The following is a 9,084-nucleotide window of genomic DNA, read 5'->3' on the forward strand; positions in this document are numbered from 1 at the left end:
CCACCTGGCTTGTTGTCATCAGTAATGTCTTGCAGGGAGTGAGCATGTGTCCTTCCTCCAGGCAGCTCTTTATCACCTTAGCACCTCCAAATAGGTCATCGTGCTGCGACATGATTGACAGGCTAAACTCCACCCCTCCACTCTTAATTCTCAAACTGACAACAGATAATGTAACTACTACAGATAATGTAACTACTACACGTACCAAGTAAAGAGGGGCTGCCCCTCGTGTCCTTCACCAGCAGCAGGTATCCAGTTTAACGATCTAACAGAGCAGGTACTCCAAAGACACTGATAATGAACAGACCGTCTCCCAAGATGAGATGTCTGATGAGATGTTTACTGAGCATCCCTGCAAAGGTTTAAGAACTGGACTTAGCCTAGCTCAGATAGTTATTGAATTTCCCTAAAGAAAACTTGTAAACATCTGGTGAATCTCTAATGAATGGTGTAACATTAAAAACTGGCCAAAAAAGACCCAGAAAAGGTTTGGCCCTTCCACACCCCAAGCTCCCAAACAGGAAAGCCCAAAGCTCTCGGCTAGAGGGCTGTGTTTCAGTGTCTGAGAAGCTGAATGTCCAAATGGCATCAATGTCTTGTCTCACCTCTCAAACAAGGACAAGAAGTTTCTACAGTTGGGGTTTGCATTCTTTTTCCTCTCCTCAAAATAAAACGCTGGATGATAATAAAAAAAAAAGAGGTAGCAGAATTGACCAAATTAACGTTAATAATAGCAACTAAACTCCTTTGCAATTATCTTCCTAGAACTAGCCCCCATCTTTGAAATCGTACTGCTCCAGCCTCCTTCTCTCTGGTTTAGAAGCCTCGTTATTCTGGGCCCGTTTTACTGTGAGCTCACTGGCGAGGAGTTCAGGTCCCCTGCGGCCCAGCGGCATCTATTGCAACATCAGTAATGGAATCTGGGGTGATCCACACAGAAAAATGAGGAAGGGGAAGGGGAAGACTGCCAGCAAGGCACAAATGCAGCTGGTTATTGGGCCACACTGCGAGATAGGTCTATCTAGTCCTTTGTCTGTGGGTAACACAGCTTCGCAGGCCACCTGGTCACACACTTTTTGGTCCTCTCCACAACATTCCTCCACGTGTAGGAAGTCTTGGCCATGTTGTGGATATTCTCTGAGGTGGCGGTGAGTGTTCCTGATTTCAGTTGAAAAATGGCCTTTTCAAAATCACAGCATTGTGGATGAGGGGGAGTGCAGAGTGGGGACCCAGGACCCATCTGGGGGAAATTGGGCATCCCCTTGCAGAAGGGTTGTGGGGAGGTGACGAACCAGTCAGAGTGTAGTGTAGCAACGATGAAACATACAATTTTCCTCTGGTTCTTGACTGCTTCCTACCCTCCACTATCATGATCCCAAGTCTACCTTACATAACCGGCTGGACCGGGAGATGTACACTGGCACGGATAGGAACTGGAAATACAGGGAATCCAGGACAGATGAGCCCCTCAGGAACAGTGGTGACAGTGGCGATATCGGGAAGGTGGAGAGAGGGTGAGGGAGAAACAGGAAACAGATGACAAGGTCTACATGTAACCTCCTACCTAGAGGACGGACAGCAGAGAACCAGGTGAGGAAGACGTCGGATGGTGTAAGATATGATAAAATAATAATTACTTATAAATTATCAAGGGTTTGGGAGGGAGGTGAAAATCAGGAGCTGATGCCAGGGGCTCAGGTGGAGAGTGGGTGTTTTGAGAACGATGATGGCAACATATGTACAAATGTGCTGGACACAAATGATGTATCTACAGATTGTAAAAAGAGTTGTCTGAGCCCCTAATAAAATGATTTTTAAAAAGAAAAAGAAAAATGGCCTTTTCCAGGTCTTCATACTGAGATTTTATAAAGGCTCATCCAAAATAGTAAGATTTTCTGGTTGTTATTCAAGAATTCTACCAACCCTCGTACTTACAGCCTGTAAACCACAACTGACTGCTTCCATGATCGCCATGCAGGATGCATTGGTAAGGGAGGTATTAAGACAAATATGTCCATCGAAGAAGCACACCAGCCCATGTGATGATGAGGTGTTGATGGGTTCAGGTATCAGGCATCTAAGACCCAGAGCAAAATCATACCCAATGTGAATGGGGGGTGGTGCATAGGATAGAGACCCAATGCCCACCTGTAGACAATTGGACATCCCCTCACAGAGGGGTCACAGAGAAGAGATGAGCCAGTCAGGGTGCAGAATAGCATCGATGAAACACACAACTTTCCTCTAGTTCTTTGGTGCTTCCTTCATCCTACTATCATGACCTCAATTAAGCATGCACACTGCTACAGATAAGAACCCACAACACAGGGAACCCAGGATAGATAAACCCCTCAGGGCCAACATTGAGAGTAGAGATACCAGGAGGATTAGGGGAGGGTGGGAGAAAAAGGGGGAACCAATCACAAGCATCAATCTATAACCCCCTCCCAGGGGGACAAATAATGGAAAAGTGGGTGTGGGCCGATGGAGGACAATGTAAGATATGAAAATAATAATCTATAACTTATCAAGTGATTGTGAGGGAGGGCAGGTGGGGGGAGGGAGGGTTAAATAAATAGGGAGCTGATATCAGGGGCTCAATGGGAAGAGAATGCTTTGAAAATGATGATGACGGCCCATGTGCAAATGTGCTTGATAGACTTGATGAATATATGGATTGTGATAAAAGCTGTAGGAGCCCCCAATAAAAGAAAGAAGAAAAAATTCCACTAAGAATATGCATAGAACAATGTCACATTGGGATATATACATTTTTTTAATATTCTATTATAGCAGTGGTTCTTCGTAATGCCACGGCCCTTTTATACAGTTCTTCATGTTGTGGTGACTCCAACCATAACATTATTTTCCATGATACTTCATAACTGTAATTTTGCTACTGTTATGAATCAGGCAACCCCTGTGAAAGAGTCATTCAACTCCCAAAGGGGTCAAAACTCACAGGTTGAGAACTGCTGTATCACAGCATCATACATGTGTACATGAGTGAAATTTGTGTTTCCTAAATCTATAAGCTCAGTTCTCATGTAAGAATGAAATTGTCACAAATTTCTATAAAGGTTTATATTTAAAAAGAAAAGTTTGTCCTTGAACCAAGGTTTTGAATATCCTTGTGTTCTAAAGCTCCCCCAGAGACGCACCCTGTCGTGTTGCTGGTATCGTTCCTGCACTTCTTCCAAAATGATTCTCATTGGTCCTTCTCCCCTAAGCATGAAGCTCCAATCTGGCTATTTCTGACAGTGCTCAGAGATTATGCCTCTGTGGAAGTCAGTCCCTCTTCTGTAAACAAGCCTGCTGATGACCATGGTCACCAAGTTGTCGTGCCTTCGAAACGGGTTGGGAATGGGGTCAGTAGGATCTACTGCATTTGGGAGGATAGACACAACCTCTGGGGGTTCAGCATTGCTCTGAGTACGGTGATCTCCTTGCTTGCATAGGAGACACGGATGCTGTGGTTTGAACCAATAAAAGTGTGTGTGCATTGTGATGAAGACAGTTCACCTTCCCTCTTCTTCCTTCCCAGACTCACAGCAGAGCGGTAAATACTTGTGTGAAGAAGAGGAATTGCTCTCCCACATCTACTCCAACTCTGAGAGCCACATATTGAATCAGCGCTCAGTGCAATGGCATTGTTCAAATCATGGAAAGCAGTGGAACAAGATCAAGATGCAGCATTTGAAATATAGTGCTGGTGAAGAAGTGAAAATACCACAGGTTTCCAAGAACAAACTGCTCTGTCTTGGAAGAAGTACAGCCAAATTGCTCCTCAGAGGCCAGGACGGTGAGACTTGGTCCCTGGAGAGGGGCAGAGAAAAGAGGAAGGCCCTTGAACTTGATTGGCACAGTGGCTACAATAATGGATGCAAGCAGAGCAATTGTGGGGACGGTGCAAGTCCGAGCGGTGTCCATCCACGCTCAGGGCTGCTATGACTCCGAACCGACTGGATAGCCTCTAGCAACAGCTTCTAAGGACCAGTCTGACTCTGACTTTGATATATTTAATATTCTTCACAATACCATAATTCAAAGGTATTAGCTCTTCTTCAGTCGTCCTTCTTTATTGTCCATCTTTTGCATGCATGTCAGGTGATTTAGAATACCAATACTTCGGTTAGGTGCACCTGAGGCCTTGCTCTTTAACACTTTGAAGAGGCCTTGTACAGCAGATCTACTGAAACAGTATGAGGGAAGATTTGGTGAAGTGCAGAATGATGTTCACTCTGAAAGAGAAGCTTGAGTGGGCATGATTGCTGTTTTCAAACATATAAAGAACTGCCGTGACGGAGATGGTGAGGTGCCTCTCAGCACGCCTTTCCTCTTTTGTCTTCAGCAAAGCAACCTTGATTTTAAGCTGGGCACTCTGGCACTTCCAGCCTCCTTTGGATTTCATGTAGCTCTGCACACTGACCTGGCAGCATTTGTGGTGTGTGCTGCTAACAGAATGTCTCCCTAAGAGAGAAGATGTGGTTCCTCTGCCTTTCTTCCTCTGTCCTGCTACACAGTGCACGGTAATGATGATTGAGGCCGTATGGGACATCTTGGATCACAAGGGTAAAATTAAACCCTGGGAAAAGAAAAGGGTGGGTGGTGATGGATGGAGCCAGTGTCAGATTACTCAATCAGCATGTAAAGCATGGTCTTGATTTTGCTTATTTATGAATCTGTAGTAAACTATTTCCCATTTTGCCACCACACTAATGTCTCATTCCCAACTCTGCATCACTTTTCTGCAGAACCAAAGTCTCTTTTCAAATGTGTAATCCCTGACAGGAGTTGACTTCCCAGTAAGCAAGGTAAACACAGCCTTGCTTGTGCTTGGTTACTGCTCTGTAGTGAGCAGTTTCATATGTGTTTCACACGATAAAATGCGTGCATGTATTTTAAATGCATGTCTCTTAAAATGACAGTCTTAAAATGATAAAAATACATGCAGAAAGTAAGAGAATTAAACTTCTAAAGGAACGCATAGGAAGATAAAGTTCCTCTTCCATTTCAACTTTTGACAACTAGTCCCCAGAGGTAACTAATCCGTATGTGCCTGTTCAAAAATATTCTCATCATGTATAGGTAGATACAAATATGAATGTGTCTGTCAATTTGTCATACTGTGGTGGCTTGTGTGTTGCTGTGATGCTGGCAGTCGTGCCATCGGTCCTTCAATACCAGTACAGTCACCATAATGAAATGGTTTCAGCTGAACAGCCATAATAAAACCAGAACTGGAGAAGGGAATAGGTGGTCCACTCCTGAGGGATTCACCATTGAAAAGCTTACAAATAGTTTGATAGTGTCAGAAGATGGAACCCTTCAGTTAGAAGGGACTCAAAATTATTCAGAAAGGGTTGTCTCCTCAAAGTAGAGACCATCTTAATAATGTGGCTAGAGCAGAGTTGTCAGAACTTCATTTGCCGATGGGGCATGATTCAAAGTGAAAAAAAGAGCTGCAGACATCCGTTGATTGGAAAGTGGAATGTATGACCATGAATTCGGGAAAGCTGGAAGTCTTCAAAATGAAATGGGATGCATAAAGAAAGACATCTATGCCACAATAAGCCAGAATGGACTCGTATGGACTATTGTGAATCAGACAACGTCATGGTTTGCTATGCCAGAAATGGCACATTCAAGAGGATATTTCAAGATCTATCTCCAAGTATCCTGCTGTCTGGGATGGGATACTGCTATAAGGAAAACCAGTCAGTATTATTCCAATTTACTCATCAACCAACAAAGCCAATGATGAAGAAATTTAAGAATTCTACCAACTTCTTCAATCTGAAATTGATCAAACATGCAAAAACAAGATGCACTGATAATTACTGGTGATTAGAATGAACAAGTTGGAAACAAATGGGAAAAATCAGTAGCTGGAGAATATAGCCTTGGTTGTAAAAATTAAGCTGGAAAGCCCATGATATAATTTTTCTATAACAATGACTTCTTCATTGCAAATACCATTTTCCCCTAGCAACATAAAGAGCGACTATATATATGATTTTGTCAGATGGAATACACAGGAATCAAATGTACTACATCTATGGGAAGAGACCACAGAGAAGTTCAATATCAGCAGCCAAAATAAGACAAATGGGTCTTCTATGGAAGACCATCAAATGCTTATAAGTAAGTTCAAACTGAAGCTGAAGAAAATTAAAACAAATTCATGAGAGCCAAACTATGTCCTTGAGTGTATTTCACCTGAATCTAGAGACCATCTCAGGAACAGGTTTGACACCTTGAACACTAGTGACGGATGACCAGAGGAGCTGCTGGAAGATACCAAGAACATCACCTGGGAAGGAAGCAGAAAGTCATTTTAAATGCAGGAAAAGTGGATGTCAAAAGAGACTCTAAAATGTGCTTCTGAATATAGAGCAGCTGAAGCAAATGGAAGACATGTTGAAATAAAGGATCTGAACAAAAAATTTCAAAAGGCAACCTGGGAAGAGAATGTAAAGCATTATACTGAAATGTGAAAAGACTTGGAGTTTAAAGCCTTGAGATTTCTCTGACTGAAAGAACGGAAGAAAACAATTCAAACATCAAGTTGCAAATGTTGAAGGATTCTATGGACAAAATGTTAAACTCCAGAAAGCAGCAAAGGAAGATGGAAGAAATACCTAGTCACTGTACAAAACAAGAAAAACTGGTCAACATTCACCCATTTTAAGCCATAATGAAGAATCAATGCTATTGAAGGAAGAAGTCCAAGCTGCATTGAAAATATGCACAAAACAAGGCTCTAGCAATTGACAGCGCCAATTTAGATATTTTAATAAGGTTGAAGTACTGGAAGTACTCACTAGTCTATGTCAAGAAATGTAGAAGACAAGAAACCTTTGTCTGTGCCTATTCCAAAAAAATGTGATCTCCCAAATGTACAAATAATCAATATCCTTAATGCACATGAGTAAAATTTTGCTGAAGATAATTTTAAATAGATGCTGTAGCAGCTTGACAGGGAGCTGCCAACAATTAAAGCCACATTCAGAAGAGGCTCTCGCACAGCGGTTCTCAACCTGTGGGTTGCGACCCCTTTGAGGGTTGAACAATCCTTTCCCAGGGTCGCCGGATTTATAACAGTAACAAAATTACTGTTATGAAATAGCAACAAAATGCTTTTATGGTTGGGAGGTCACCACAACATGAGAAACTGTATAAAAGGGTTGCAGCATTAGGAAGGTTGAGAAAACACTGCTCCAGAACTAAGTATATACTTCCTGACATCGAATGGATCTTGACTTGACTATAAGGACAGAATATTGTATGACAATGAAACTCAATCAGTCAATAAAATATTCCCAACAACAGCAAAAAAAAAATGTACAAACCCCGATGGCTTCATTCCTGAATTCTACCAAATATTCAGAGAAGAGTCGATTCTAATTCTGCTCAAATGATTGCAGCATTTAGAAAAAGATGGGACTCCCCTGAATTCATTTTATAACTTGTATTAGTCTGGGTACATTAGAGAAACAAATCCACAGAAACTCATATATATAAGAATGTTGACTCCCCAAAAAATTGGTCAACATTCACCTATTTCATAAATAGGTAAATGCACATCAAGAAAACATGCCAACCCAGTACTGCCCAAGCCCACAAGTCCAACATTAACCCAGATGTCTGACATCAATCAACAAAGTCCTTCTCCATCTCACAAAATACACACTATGACGCTGACTGCAGGAGGAAAGTCAAATCAGTGAGCGTGTAAGCATCTCAGCACTGGCAGGGGTCTCCACATGGCTGCTCCAGCTCCCAGGCTGCATCGGGGTAGGTCCATGAGGCTTCTCCTTGGGGATGTCTTGCAGGAAGTGAGCCTTGCCGGCTGAAGCAGGGAAATGGCTAAGGCAGCTTCACCCTGGTCCAATCATCACAAAGCAAGAGGCCCAAGAACTCAAAAGGCGAGGCTCACTGAGCCATTTATCCCTCTGCCCTTCAATTAACCCCACTTGTATTTATTGGCCAGGTTGGCATAATAAACTTTAACTACCTCATAACTCAAGCTTAACCCTGATACCAAAAGCAGGCAAAGACATCACTGAAAAAAAATTATAGATCAATATCTCATGAACATAGATACAAAAATTATCAAATATTAGCCAATAGAATCAAGCAATATAAAAAATCAATAAAACTCCCAAGTGGGAGTCATAGCAAATTTGCAAGTACAATTCGTCATTAAAAAACATGCAACGGCCTTGTAAATACATGTAACCACTGTGGAAAATGGTATGGCAATACTTACAGCAGCGAGAATTGAAATCCTGTGTGATCCAGCAATACCATGATTAGCCATATACTCTAAAGAAATAAGTGACACAACACAAGTGACTATATGCTCTCCCATGTTCATAGCAGCACGTTTCACAATAGCAAGAAACTGGAAGCGGCCCAAATGCCCAGCGGTGGAAGAATGGATAAAGAAACGATGGTACACACACACAGTGGAAAATTATGCATCCTTAACAAACAGTGATGAAGGCATGAAACATTGCATGACATGGAAGGACCTGGAAACCATTATGCTGAGTGAAGTAAGTCAATCACAAAAGGGCAAGTATAGCTGAGTCCAATGCTATAAGGAAAAATACCAATTAAACAAATCTTAGGAACCAATTCCTGAACAAAACGGTAGATGTTTACCTACTGGCCACGAAGCACACATCACCTCCTTATGTGCACTTCACAAGCACCACCTTGAAGGAGGAGACCTCACACTGGCTGGACTCACTCCTTTAAGAAGGGGGAAAGGGAGAAGACCATGCGCTTGAGCCTGTACTACAATGAGAGAAGGCGGGGACAAATCAATGGCCCTCCACAGAAATGGAAGGAGAACCTTGCTGAAAATTGAGACCAGCGAAGGGGAGCATCTACATTTTGGAGGAAACACGCATATTTCTGTTGGTGGACACTATGAATGCATTTCTACCCAACACTCAGCGAAGCACACCATGGATTAAGCACAACAATGACCTTGGACTCGGGCCTTGCAGGCAGCATGGCACTCCCCAGGGGCCACACCAGGGGCCTAATTAGATGAACTGAGCTCTGCCTTGA

At 42.6% G+C, this 9,084-nt stretch overlaps 1 pseudogene; it reads right to left on the reverse strand.

The window, feature by feature from the left end:
- Positions 1-627: 627 nt before the first annotated feature.
- LOC142437365 (phosphatidylinositol N-acetylglucosaminyltransferase subunit A-like) lies at positions 628-4,715 on the reverse strand (annotated as a pseudogene).
- Positions 4,716-9,084: the final 4,369 nt, after the last annotated feature.

This window comes from Tenrec ecaudatus, chromosome 1 (assembly GCF_050624435.1).
Source record: "Tenrec ecaudatus isolate mTenEca1 chromosome 1, mTenEca1.hap1, whole genome shotgun sequence".
Taxonomy (NCBI): domain Eukaryota; kingdom Metazoa; phylum Chordata; class Mammalia; order Afrosoricida; family Tenrecidae; genus Tenrec; species Tenrec ecaudatus.